Genomic DNA, 14,315 nt, shown 5'->3' with positions numbered 1-14,315 from the left:
GTCCAAAGCGTACTTGAGATCGTACGTATTTCATGCTCAAGTTGAGCACGAAAACGTACTCAGATTATTTATAACCTTCGTTTATTGAGTCTGAGTTTTGAGTTGAGCACGAAACTGGATTTGAGCATGAAATCGTACTCAGGGAAGTTTTATAACCTCGGGGCCTGGTATTTGGTAAGATTCAGTATATTCCATCACATCATAACCACCAACAAAACCATTTTGATCATGAATAATTAAAGGCAAAACATGTTTTATTCTGTTTGCAATTGACGCTGCAGCTAACTTATAAGATGTGTGGAGGGAGATGGGGTGCCAATTCTTTAAAAAATAATTTTGGTTAATATTCTTTTGGAATACATGGTATCAATCCTTGTTTTTGTGATACCGATAGAGATTCATTTTTATATTCATAATTTAGAGCATTTATTAAATATCTATGAAGATCCACCCAAAGGAATTTTATAAATTCTGCTGAAACCCCGTCTGGGCCAGGGCTTTAATTATTTTTCATTTTTTTCAATGCTTTAAGTACCTCATCATAAGTTTCCCCCAAGAGAAGAAGCTATATCATCATCTAGTCTTGGCACATGGGTATCAGAAAATAGGTTTTCTAAATCAATCTGTGTGCAATCTTCAGTTTTATACAATTTCTGATAATAGTCTCTAACTTCTTGAATTGGTTCATCTTGTTTATTTATTTTTCTCCCATCTCCCTTTTCAAGTAATGATACGATTTGTTTGAGAAGTTTCTATATTCAAGTTGCAGAAAATATTTTAAGGGTTTTTCACCTTGTTCTATCCATTTGGCCTTGGATCTCATAAAAGAGCCTTCAGTTCTTATTCTATGCAAATTTTTCAATTCCAGTTTAGCTGAATTTAATTGTTCCATTGATTCTCCCATCTCTCTCTTTGTATTTTGTTCTCCTAACTTATTTTCAAAGTTTTCATTTTTGATACTGATTTATACTGACCCATAAAAGAAACATCACCATGGATAGATATACTGAACCAAATTAAAAATTTCACAATCCAGTTTTCATTGTGGGCCCTTATTGTGTATTTAAACAGTAATGGCCACGTATTGTCTTCAGATAACACCCGTTTTTGTGCAGGTGAATCGACCAAAACCATGTGCACAGCACTATAGTGTCAAAAGTGGTTTTTCACGTGCAACTGGTCACGTGGCCATAAAACCGCACGTGTTTTCAGCCATTCTTGTTGGCAGTCATTAACAAAAAAAGAAAAACACAAGAAAACAAAAGTCTTTACGGCCATTTGTCATGCCACGCCTTTCAAATGTGCAATGTGAACATGCCGTCGGCATGTTGCAAACGGGAACGTAAGTAGCTGAAGTCGCAAGGACGTAGTCGACGGAGTGTTTTACAGACGCGTCTACAGCAAACGGGTACCACCGCTGATCACCCTCAGCCAGGTCGACCACGTGTGACGCCACATGCAGAGGATCGTCAGATTGTCTTACGTCACCTCCATAACTGATTTTTGACGGCTTCATCAACCAGAAATGAACTGTTTAGGGGTAGACTGAGTGCGCAAACTGTTCGAAACCGTCTGAGTACTGCTCACCTTCAAGCACAGCGGCCATACTGTGGGCCGATTCTGACTCAATTACACAGACATCAACGTCAATTGTGGGCACAGAAACACCTACGATGGAATTGGAATCAAGTTGTCTTCAGTGATGATTCCCGATTTAATCTTCGATTTGCTGATGGTAGGGCGAGGGTGTGGAGGCGCCGTCATGAACCTAACGCCCAGTGTTGTGTACAGGAAGTTGACAGATTTCGAGGCGGAAGTGTCAAGGTGTGGGGTGCTTCATGTCATCCGTGACAACCTCAAAGCTGCTGCTTACCGCGACAAGGTACTGGCACCAGAACTTCTGCCTTTTATAGCAGCACATGGACCCGGTTTGATCTTCCAACACGACAATGCCAGTCCCCACACAGCAATTTTGACAAAGAATTTCCTTCAGAATGCGGGAGTCAAAGTCATGGACTGGCCGTCAAGGTCTCCCGACTGGCCGTCAAGGTCTCCCGACCTCAATCCAATCAAACACATCTTGGCAGAAGTCTGCACACTCTCCAGAACCAACCACAGAATTTGCAAGATCTTTGCACCATTTTGCAGCAACAATGGCGTCGTCTTCCCAATCATGTGTTACACAAGCATCACAAGGTCCATGCGGAGGCATTGTGTGGCAGTTGTCAACGCACATGGTGGCCATACACGCTACTGAACTTGTGTGCCAGCAGATTCTCATGCTTGGGACTTATGATTTAAACTGTTGATGTAATTACCAAATACCGTAGGTGCTTGGAACATATTATGGTTACCACCGTTAATTAAAATCCTTCTTTGGACATTAATGATTAAAGATTACCTTCTCTGATACATTTGTCCGTTGTATATCATATATGGGATTACTTTTAAAAATGTGAAGTTTTTAATTTGACTCAGTATATATGAGAAACCTTATTTGTCCAAACACTGTAAACATACTTTGAGACATTAAAAAGATGAAACTTGGCAAAACTGATCATCAAGGTTGAATAGAAAGTGTCAAATGTCTTAAAGTGCAACACAACACTAGTCTCTGAGAAAGTGGCATCACAAGTTAGTATCTCGTGTGTCCGCCATGTGCATTGATGACTGCTGTGCAACGTCGATACATGGAATGGATGAGGCGGTTGATGAAGGCCAAAGGCACTTGAGCCCACACTCTGAGTTCAGCTGCAGTTGTCGGCCTTGGCTGGACGTCATTCAGCCGTCTTTGAATTTTGTCCCACAGGTGTTCAATGGGATTTAAAGCGGGACTGAGGGCAGGCCACTGCATGGTTCTGATGCCATTCTGCTGGATGGAAGTTTCTTGTTGCTCTCGCAGTGTGGGCATGGGCATTATCATGCTGAAACTCGTGGTTGCGCCGACGTGCCAAATACGGTATGGCGTGTGGTCTCAAGACTTGATCAATTTACCGAGCTGCTGTGACACAATTGCCTCTCCCTGGACAGATGTTCTGGAAGACTACAGGGCTGACCCTCTGTGCAAGACCAATTCCACCCCACACCATGATGCTCGGACCAAATGCGATCTTGAAGATGCTGTCGCACAATCTGACGTCGGGTGGTGACCCTTGGTCTTCCACTACATGGTCGGTATTCTGTAGTGTTGGTGGTTTGGTACCGTTGCTGGAGCCTGTATATGGTCCTTACATGGACTTGAAATACATTGGCTACTTGCCAGGTGGTTTGTCCAGCTTGCAATCGTCCAAGGGCTTGCTGGTTTCTTGTCAATCTTGGCATGTAGTCACATGACCCGCAACTTCTCGATGTGTGGTTTACCGAATCGCTCTCAACTCAAAAATGTGTTCTTACTTGCTTTGTTTCTGCGATCTGCTCAATGTTTCTGGGTCTAAATCTTTAAACAGCAGTAACTCGGCTAATACTGGTCCGATTTCACCACATTTCGTGTGTGTGTGTAGTGGGATTGTCTGTTACAATGCCTCATATTAGTCACTTAGGAGATAAGGCGACAGAGAGAGAAATGATACATAATTCATGTATAACAACATCTTTTAAGATAATTGCTCCTAACCAGATCATTCAATAACTGTCAGACTAGGCACTCTTGAATATTTACATGTGCAGAAAATGTCATTTTGTGGGGAGACAAAGGTACTGTACGACACTTCAAACATTTTTTAAGTAAAGACACTGAAAGAAGCAGCAGTAAAATTTACAAGTAAGTCCCATTCACTGCACTTCAATCGACAGCAGCATTGTGTTCTAGCGTTAAATGCCACATTATTGTCGGTAGACCAGTGGTATAGGTTTATTTATATGATAAACTAGTATGTGAGCTTTGTGTATATTTTTCGGCGAACTGTGTTTGTGTTTATCCACTATGGACTACAGAAGTCATTTGTCAGGGTCAGTAAGATACAGTGTATTTTCAGCTGATGGACCATGCAGGAAGAAATGGACTATAGAAATAGATTTATGTTTGGGCTCGTATCTTCAACAGTTCTTCATAGAAAACAGTGCAACTTGGTATAATGTATCGCATCATATATTTTGTTCTGTGGAAGCTCATATCTGCATTGGCGCAAATTCACAATACACATTGTCAATAGAGTTGCAAATAGTTGCGTATGCATGTTGGCCTCACAGCGTGTCAGCGTGTCAGCGTGCCTGAGTCCTATGCGGCTGGGTCAGTCGAGTGCATATTGGCAAGTGAACCATGGTAATGGTATAGCGAGACAGCGGTAGCGCTATAGCGGGTTAAATAACCCCTGCTGGTAGCGGGGTCATCCCAGAGCCACAAGTGGGGTCCTTCAGTCAAAACATGACCGACCCTACAACCCTCCCGAGAACACCTCTTTCATAAATCTTTTTCAGACTGTGGGATTTACAGTAGGTTTGTGGTTGAAAGTTTGATATTGCTGAACTCTCCGATAATTTATTATCTTTTTACATACTTGTCATAATTTTATTACCACAACTTCAAGTAATAACAGACCGATTATATGTTCACGTCATGTTTCGATGGTAGCGATTTCTATAGTCTGTTTCTGTATGGATTTTCTCCATGCTGGATGCAGTACTCTCTGCCAGCAGAAAGCACGCAGTTTGTAGGGTTGTGATTGAAAATTTGATGTTGCTGAACTCTCTGATTAATTTACTGTCTTTTCACGTATTTGTCATAATTTTATCACCACACCCTCAAGAAATAACAGACCGGTTATATGTTCACGTCATGTTTCAATGGTAGCGATTTCTATAGTCTGTTTCTGTATGGATTTTCTTCACGCTGTATGTACTATGCTCTGCCAGCGGATACAGTGGTAGAAACTAATAGTTTTCGTCCACTAGTCCTTATAATGATAACATATAGCAAAATCCTTAAAAGGGCAAATGTCTACTAGTCCTTATGATACCTTAACTATGGAGCAGTTTGGCAAGGACTATAGGACTAGTGCCAGTTTCTAACGCTGGGATAGCATGCAGTTTCGCGCACTTGCTCCTATGGAGGATGCATCCAGTTGTGTGTAAAACGCATAACAGAACCAGACACCTTGTACAACATAATGTATGGAGAGCATTTGTTTTCATTTGCATCTATACCAACATCATATTTCTTGTTAGTTAGTGGTGCACGTGAAAGCTCATATCTGCATTGGCATGAATTCACAATACACACTGTCAATAGAGTTAAGCAAACAAAGAATTGCGGAATGCATGTTTATTGACCGCACAGTGTGTCAGCTTGACTGAGGATGGGTCAGTCGAGTGCATATTGGAGCGTGAGTCACGGTAGCGGTATAGCGAAACGCGGTAATTAAGCTCCCTGTAGATTGTGTTAAAGGCACAAACACTTATTCTTTCAGCAGGCACTGATAATAGGTAAAATAGAAGATAGGAGAGCAGTATAACACTCGGCTACAGATGTTGACTGTTGGTAATGGCGGGTAATGAAGGCTCCAGTTGCCAACGGAACGATTAGAGTTACCACCCTTGATAATGCCAAACTGGACCTGTGCCAAAATGGACTGTATTTCTCAGTCAAAACGGACCATGACATAGAGAGAGAGAGAGAGAGAGAGAGAGAGAGAGAGAGAGAATAATGTTTATTATAGTGTCACATGTTATATACACTTCATACTAAAACACGTACATGAACAGTAAAATATAACATCCGACCAGGTATGGCCTATGAGACACTTAGACATAAAAGCAAATTATAACGTCATGATCTGGGTAAGGTAAAATAAGACATATACTAACACAATGTTTAAAATCAAGTCGACAATGTTTAAGTTTCTAGCTAGCTTGTAAACCTCCTTTTCCAATGAGCGCCCTCTTTTACTTGACCAAGCATGAATGACACGGGGCAATCTTGTAATTTCCATACTGTTAAGGCTGAAGAATAAACGAAATACTTTTATGCGTTGTTTAGTGACACATGATTTCCAACCCATGTCTCCCCTGGCGGCAACATTTGATGCATTACGTCTAAGGCCGAGAAAAAATTTACATGCTTTGTTTTGCAGAGTGTTTAACTTTTTATGTTCATACAACCCCCAGATGGAAGCACCATATTGCATAATAGGCTGAACCAAGGATTCATACAATTTAGTGTAAATTACATAAGTAAAACCACCAGCATCAAAATATTTTGTACATAAAACACCAAAAGCTCGGCTTGCCGATTTAGCCAATTCATTAATTGTGAACTTAAAGTCCATGTGTTCGTTGAGCCACAAACCAAGATATTTATAATTGTTACTATACTTCAAAAGAGTTTCTCCAATTGAAAAGTTGGTTGTGGAGCAATTTGTATTGGTAGGCCTAAAATGAACAATCTTAGTTTTTGTAGGATTAAATGTAAGTCTCCACTTTTGACACCATTCATTGACCATGTTTAACATATTTTGCAGTTTGTCCTCCGTGGGCGCCAATAATAAAATATCATCAGCATATAACATAACACCAATATTTAAATCATTTACGTCAACACCACAGTTCATGCTTTTTATATTGGCCGCCAGGTCGTTAATGTAAATAGAGAACAATAATGGAGAGACAAGGTATCCTTGCTTTAGTCCCCGTGGGGCCTTAAACCAGGGTGAAAACAAACCATTTACTCTCACAGCGCACTTCACATTGCTATATAAACTTTTAACAGCTTCAAACATTTTTCCGTTTATGCCATTTTTTAATATTTTAAACCATAAACAATCTCTGTTTACATTATCGAACGCCTTTTTCATGTCAATAAAACAGCAAAATGTTCATAATTTTTATTGTTTTCTATTTTTGATTATTGTAAAAATGCTGTAGAGGTGATCCAAACAGCTCCTTTTTTTCCTGAAGCCATTTTGCTCCTCAGCTAAAATATTATTTCTTTCGCACCACTCACTCAATCTGGCATTTAAAATGTCACAATAAATTTAACAGGGTACAGAAATAAGCGACATACCCCTGTATGACAGGATTGTGAACATCTGTGTCAGATTTAGCAATTGGATTAATGATACTCTGTTGCCATGCATCAGGTACTACACCATTATTAAAACAATGAGTCATTATTTTAAACAATATGTCAACGCAGACAGGATTTTTCAGACACTCAGCAGGAAGATTATCAATACCCGCCGCCTTTCTGGATTTAGCGCGTTCTATTGCCTTCTCTACTTCCACCAACGTAGGGACGTTCAAGGGATCACAGTTTGTTTTATCTTCCTTTGTTATAACAAAATTGGATAATTCATGCACTATATTATCCAGGTGTTCATTATCAAAATTTCTATCAGGGTGTGGGTCGTAACCGTATAAATTCTCAAAGTCATCCTTCCATCTTTCAAGGACAGAGCTAGTATCACAAACAATATTTCCTTCCGTGTCTCTGACCTAAAAGGGCAAATTACCTGTACGGTTGTTAGCTACACCTAATCTACCAATCATTTTCCAGAAATCTCTTGTGTCAGTATTATCAAACGAGTCTGTCAGTTTCTTCTGCTTTTCTAGCTGATAGGAACGTTTATATTTTCTATGTAGTTTATCAAAGTATTTTCTCTGACTGATATATATAACTGATGACTGGCTCGTTTCACGCCTGGTGATCTACATGCTAACCACTCCCTTTCTCGAGCGCATGTTAGTGTCCACTGACGCTGTAACTCGTCGTTCCAATATGGTTTACGTTTTTTTAACATTATGATTATTAACCGGTTTAGGTTCTGCGCATTTATTAAGCTTGTGTTGAATAAGGGATGTGAATCTGTCGTAAGCTTCATTAAGACGATTGTGTGCATTCAAACTGGATTCAATGCGTTTGATACAGTCTTGTAAACGAACCACATCGTCCTGAGATATCAAGAAATCGTAAGGGATATCTGGTCTATGAGTGGGTCTCTCAGGACGATCTAGGGCAATACCAACAGTGTACTGATCAAAAAAATTGATAGCAACTTTGAATTCGAGCACAGAATGATCTGGGATTTTGTCAGGCACAGGAATATTAAGCATAGATATAATACTTGACATAGGTTTAACTTTAAAATCTGTGAAGTGACAAATGTGCTCGTGCGGTACCACAACATAGTCAACGACCGATCGCCCTGTAGTACACACATATGTAAAGTCGTTACTGTCACCAACCCTCCCGTTCAACATACAGAAGTTGACATCACAAAGGAAGTCGATAAACATAGCTCCATAGCTATTTTCATTGCAATTAATGACTGACCTGGGATGTATTTTGTCCACTCCCTCAATGTAATCCATTTGAATTCCACATCTAGCATTGAAATCGCCACACACACACAAGATACCTTCATTCTGATATGTGTACACCTGGTGTAGCAAGTCACTGAAGAACAGATCCGGGTCCCTTGCACGAGATGATCCTGCAGGTGGGAGATAGCACGCACATGCACAGAGGGTGATGTCACGGGCTTCTAATTTTAGCCATAAAATATCTTCAATTGTATCATCTAAAACTGAGATTTTGAACACATTGGTTAAGCTGTTCTTGATAAGGAATCCTACGCCTCCTGAGCCCCGTTTAGCTTTCTTGTCGACTTGTTTTCTATTATGACCGAACCATTTATAACCCTCAACTTGTATTTGTTCATCATCTCGTAAAAATGTTTCAGAGGGAAATGATATCATACTCACTAGCCTTGATAAGATTTTCTCTGAAAATAGAGTTTTTGTTACTTTTTGTGGACCAACCAGCACAATTCCAATGGCACAGTCGCAAATCCTAATTCTGTACCTTCCTTTTAAAATACTGCTGCCTTTAACATAGAATTTGTCTTGTTTATCTAGTTCTTTTACAAGGGTCAAAAGACTAGACTGTGTCTTCAACTCAACAGGAGACATGTTGTTCTCAATGTAGATATTTTCGTATCGCTTGTGTTGCTTTAACTTTGACTTATTTTTCATTATTCTTGATTTCTGTTCAGCATTGCTGACCTGCACAATCACTATGCCTGGTCTTTTACTGGCGCTTTTCTTTCGCTCCACACCAGTAACAGAGATGTCCCCTAATTTAAGACCATCTTTGAAGAGTGCAGACACTTTGTTTTCTGTGATGGTCATGTTCTTTTCTTCATTAGCTTGAAGTGGTAGATTTTTTATAACGATCACATTATCACAGTTAGTGGCAGTAGCTGAAGCATAGGTTTTTTCTAAAACCTGAACCTTGTCCCTCATATGTGCGTCGTCTGCTACTTGTTTCTGCTCGAGATGTTGAAGTTCCTCGGAGATATGTCACACTTTATCCTCTAACTTATCCCTGAGTTTCTGCATTTCTTCAAGAACAACTTCTCTAATTTTATCGGATAAAGTGTTTTCTAGGGAACTAATTCTGGCACCCAAACTATCACCAACCTCGCGAATGGCAAACAGAAGGACAGAGTTATTTACATCATTTTGTTTACTCACATCATTTCCCCTTTTTTCATCTGATGTATGTTTTAACCGTTTTGTACACGGCGTATCCATATTATCGTCCTCTGCCTCACCAAAGTCACTTTTCTCCTCCAACTCTCTTTTTCTGGAGAGAGTCTCAGAGTCTGATGTTAGCTCAACACAAGTTGTCGACATGGCGGGCTTATTTGTGACGGTTCTCGCTCACTCACACACAGAGTTGAAAATATGGCAGATGCAACGTTAAAAGTTTCAAATATTCGCTGAGCGTTATGGGAATTGTCCCTGGAGAATGGTCATGCAGGATATGTCTCGCCTAAAGCAAATATTTCGGTTGAAACACACAATTTTCTTCACTTTTGTCAGAGCTCTCAAAATGTCAGCCTTCTCCCCGCCTCACGCATGCGCACATAGTTAATAAAGGCTATATTATAATGATACACAGTAATGAACATATCATGCCTGATACTGATAGTGACTTGTAAGTCAACAGGAAAAATGTCCTGTTTTATAAGTTCCACAGTCCACACTTTTGACGCTTCTTACAGTGCAAATTATGAATGACCATGACCTTGAACCATTGGTATCAAAGTGATACCACATGGTTTGGTAGCCATGTTGGATTCAACGTTTTCACACTCTGTTTGATGTGTTATGTATGGGGACTTATCTCATAATTTTTAGAACCATTTCATGCAGTGGATTCTGTGTTGTATGTTTTAGAAGACAAGTACCTACTAGATAATTGTTTTAACAATGATAAGCCGTTTTTCGATCTCTTTTTAGTTAAGGACATATTCAATTTTGATTTTGATCATTTTTTTAAAAATCAGTTATACTTTAAAGATCATATCTTCTATGGTTCTTCACAGAAAGTATTGAAACTTTACATCAGATTAATGTACCATATATACCTCATGTTCTTGGTTGCATGTCAAGAGGAACTCCGACTTGTGATAATATTTGATTTTAGTAAGTTCCCTTTCCTTCAACCTAAGGAGAAAATGCACTAATGGTAATAAATAAGGGTCCTTATGAACTTGGTTCCATTGTTTTAGTACAAGGTATAACCAAAGTGCGATTTTGTGAATGGACTTCTATGAATGTACACCAGGATCCGCTGCTAAAATTCCGACAGGGAGCCCGCATCGTTGCTTGCAACTATATTTATTCTTTATTATTATTCCAGTGTTTTTGGTTTCAATCATAACTCAAGCACTACAGCTCAGAATCTCTTTACAAAATTAACATCAAGATTCCCAATGTCCTGAAGCAGATACCATAAAAATCCCAAGGCCGTAGGCCCAATGACCAAGGGCAGATAACCAAAAAAAAACAAGTATTTTTTGAAGATTTATGTTGCCCTATTGCTCCCCAACCGCTTGTCCAATTACTTTCAAAATTGGCATATGTCTGCTGCTTTAGGTGCTTGACATTTTTTGTTCTTTGACTTTGGCCATTGGTCACGTGGTTTGGCAGCCATATTGAATTCAAGGTTTTCACAGCGTTTTTTGGGGTACATGTCTTCAAAAGCATAGAACTCTGAATGCACTGAATGAAATGCTTCCAAACTTTCTGAGAATTGTCTCCATACACAACAAATCAAAACTGTAATAGCTGTCATTGGCTATCTTTGGTAGTTGCGGCCAAATTGGATTTGGATTTGGATCATATTTTTTTTCACCAAAATTTTACTTTAAAGATCTTATAAGGTTCTTGACAGAGACCATTGAAAGTTTGCATGAAGTTAGTTTCACATATGTACCTCATTTTTTGTTCTTGGTTGCATGAAAGTAACACTGCTTGGAGGTTATATTTGATTTCAAAATACTGAGAATGAAGCTAGATAAGATTACCCCCCTTGACTGTCGACTACCCTTGAAGATGTGGGTTAGAATTGGTCAACAGCAACCCATGCTTGTCTTAAGAGGCGATTATCGGGATCGGGTGGTCGGGCTCCCTGACTTACTACTTTATTTACCCAAATGACAAATGCTACCGTGCCTTACTTTTGACAGCATTGTTAAAGCAAATGATTTGTGGATTTCTTGTTCGGAAATGGGTTGAGAACACTCAGGTACACTCCAATTTCATAACGGTGATGTCCTGCAAATGGTTAACTATCTTTTGACGGAGTTGGTACAAGCAAACGCTTTGAGGATTCGAACATGAAGATTTGAGGTTGGAGATGGGTTTAGAACAGCTTTGGACACCCGGCATATGCAAATGGCACAGCGGCGATATCCGCAGCCGGTGCCTACATTTGACGGCATTGGTACAAGGAAACCATTTGAGGATTCAAATATGAACAAGGACTGGAATGGGTTACGTACACCCAAGAATGCTCTGGCTCCCGTCAATTTTGTCAAAATGGACTAATGACATATCAAGTAATAAAATACACTATAGCATACTCATGTGCACTGCATTTATAAAGTGGATTCAAGTAGGCTGGAACTAAATGACTTATTGGCATGAGATATATTTTGCTCTGTTGCTCGGAAACCGCTACTCTGATTACTTTCACACTCTACATGTGCCTGCTGCTTTAGGTGCTTGCTATCTTTTATTCTTTAACTCTGGCCATTGGTCACGTGGCTTGGCAGCCATATTGGATTCAGGGTTTTCACAGTGTGTTCTGTGTACACAGGTCTTCAAAAGCATACGACTCTGACTTTCTGAGATTTGTCTCCGTACATAACAGATCAAACGTTGATATCCTTTATGGGATAGTTATTAGTTGCGGCCTTATTTGATTTTGATCCTTATTTCCGCAGAAAGTTTACTTTAAAGATTATATCTTGTAAGGTTCTTCACAGAAACTATTGAAAGTTTACATCAAGTTGTTTTTTTATCATATATACCTCATGTTTTGTTCTTGGTTGCATGCTAAAAGTATCATTGCTTTGTTGCAATGTTTGATTTTAAAATCTGAAAAAATTAAGTTCAAACACTGAAGGATTTAAGAATTTGAATATGGATGAGGATTGACATGGGTTGACAACATACATGGATGCTCAGGGACCCACCAATTTCGTCAAATCAGACAGGTGAAACCTCAAAGACTTCAAAATCAGGAATCTACGAGAAGCCATCAACATCAAAAGACTCCAGCCATCAAACAACCGTGACCAAGGCTATTGCATACCCCAGGCGTACCATCAACTCATCAAAGACCCCAATCAGCCATAATCACATTGTACTGGCTTCATCATTTGTTTATGTCACTGACTTCACCGATGATTGTCATCACTACCCTTGTGTGTACATAACAGGCTTCTCTATAACAATATCTACTCTACTGTATAAACATTGTCTCCTACTTGTATATATACTTGTCAACCATACTCTGTATATCACTTGCTTTATAACGGTGTTAGAACCTACACCGAAATGTCACTCTTAATTGTAATAAAGAAGTTGTTCATCCATAAATGCTTATCCTTACTTAGTACTCCAACTTCTAAATGCCTATCAAAGAAGTAGTCAGTGAAATATCAAATTATTAATTACATTATGCAATACTTATGCGCACTGTATTATAAAGTGGATTCAAGTAGGCTGGAACTAAATGACTCAGTGCTTTTAGAAATCAGAGCCCGACTGCACTGAGCGCAGCTATATTTTTTTATTATTATTCCGGCATTTTTTGTTCCAATCAAACAGAACTACAGCTCAGAATCTCTTCAAAATTTGTACCAAGATTCCCCATGTCCTGAAGCAGATACCACAAAAATGCCAAGGCCATAGGCATTACGCATGGAAACCAGACGCATTATCATGGTTTTATTATATTTAAATCTGTTGTCACAATTCCAACACATTTCTCCTGCTTTTGATCTTTTTTCATCAGTGCTTTATGCACAGAAGTTGGCGAAAATAGGCAAAAACAACTGCGTTGTAGTGTTTTTTATATAAATTTTATTTTTTCATGTACTCGTGATTGTTTCACTTTGTCTTTTTCCTTCTGACAAAATCAACTTGTAAAGCAACATGTTTGTAATGATTTACGCATGGAAATCTATCATGATTTTATGTCTGCTGTTACCATTAAAATTGCTCATAAAAGTGCACATGCCCCCCAACCAGTTGTCTTCATTAACCCGTGCGTGAGCTGTCGTAAAAGGTGACTATGCTTGAAATAAGAGGTGACTAACAGGATTGGGTTGTACATGCCCCCAATTCCAAAACTTTTCTCCTGCTTATTTCACCACCGCATTACGCATGGAAGTTGGCTAAAAACATGTTTTCCGTAAGCATTTGTGATTTTAATGATATCACAATTTTATTAATTCTTTTTTAAATTTGTATATAAATTATATATTTTCATGTACTCACGGTAATCTCCATTCTTCGACTTCTTCCATCCGACAAAATCAGCACGAATAGAGACATTTGTAATGCTTTACACATGGAAATCAATCATGATTTTATATATTTGTTTGTTTATCTGTTGTTTAACGTCGCACTCAGTCATATTCCAGCTATATGACAGCTATATATCTCTTAAGTAGACCATGTCGGCCTTCCAGAAACATCCTTCCATAATAGCACTGAGGGAACAGTTGCTATTAGATCTATGGAGGATGCAACAGCTCTCGTCTCATGAGGATTTGATGTCTGAAGTGGAGGCAATCCACTAAAGTTGTAGGCACAGAAGATTGTAGATCGTAACCAAAAGGAGACCACTGTACAGGAAACCCCTGAGGTAACCATCTGTGAGATGGGGGGATAAACAATCGCTTCATGGATCATCAAAGTGTCAATGACGCTTGCAGGTATATGCATAAAGATTGAACGGGACAGTGAGATCCTGGGGATGAATAATAGAGACCATATTCCAGCTATATGACGGCGGTCTG

At 39.2% G+C, this 14,315-nt stretch overlaps 1 protein-coding gene across 2 annotated transcripts in view; it reads right to left on the bottom strand.

Moving 5' to 3' along the window:
- LOC124121654 (coiled-coil domain-containing protein 24-like) overlaps positions 1–14,315 on the bottom strand; it is a 370,739-nt gene that overhangs the window by 255,700 nt on the left and 100,724 nt on the right. The window lies entirely within an intron of this gene.

The sequence above is a fragment of the Haliotis rufescens genome, unplaced genomic scaffold (genome assembly GCF_023055435.1).
Source record: "Haliotis rufescens isolate VD_foot unplaced genomic scaffold, xgHalRufe1.0.p SCAF_2, whole genome shotgun sequence".
Lineage (NCBI taxonomy): Eukaryota > Metazoa > Mollusca > Gastropoda > Lepetellida > Haliotidae > Haliotis > Haliotis rufescens.
This window is presented reverse-complemented; position numbering and strand designations above follow the sequence as displayed.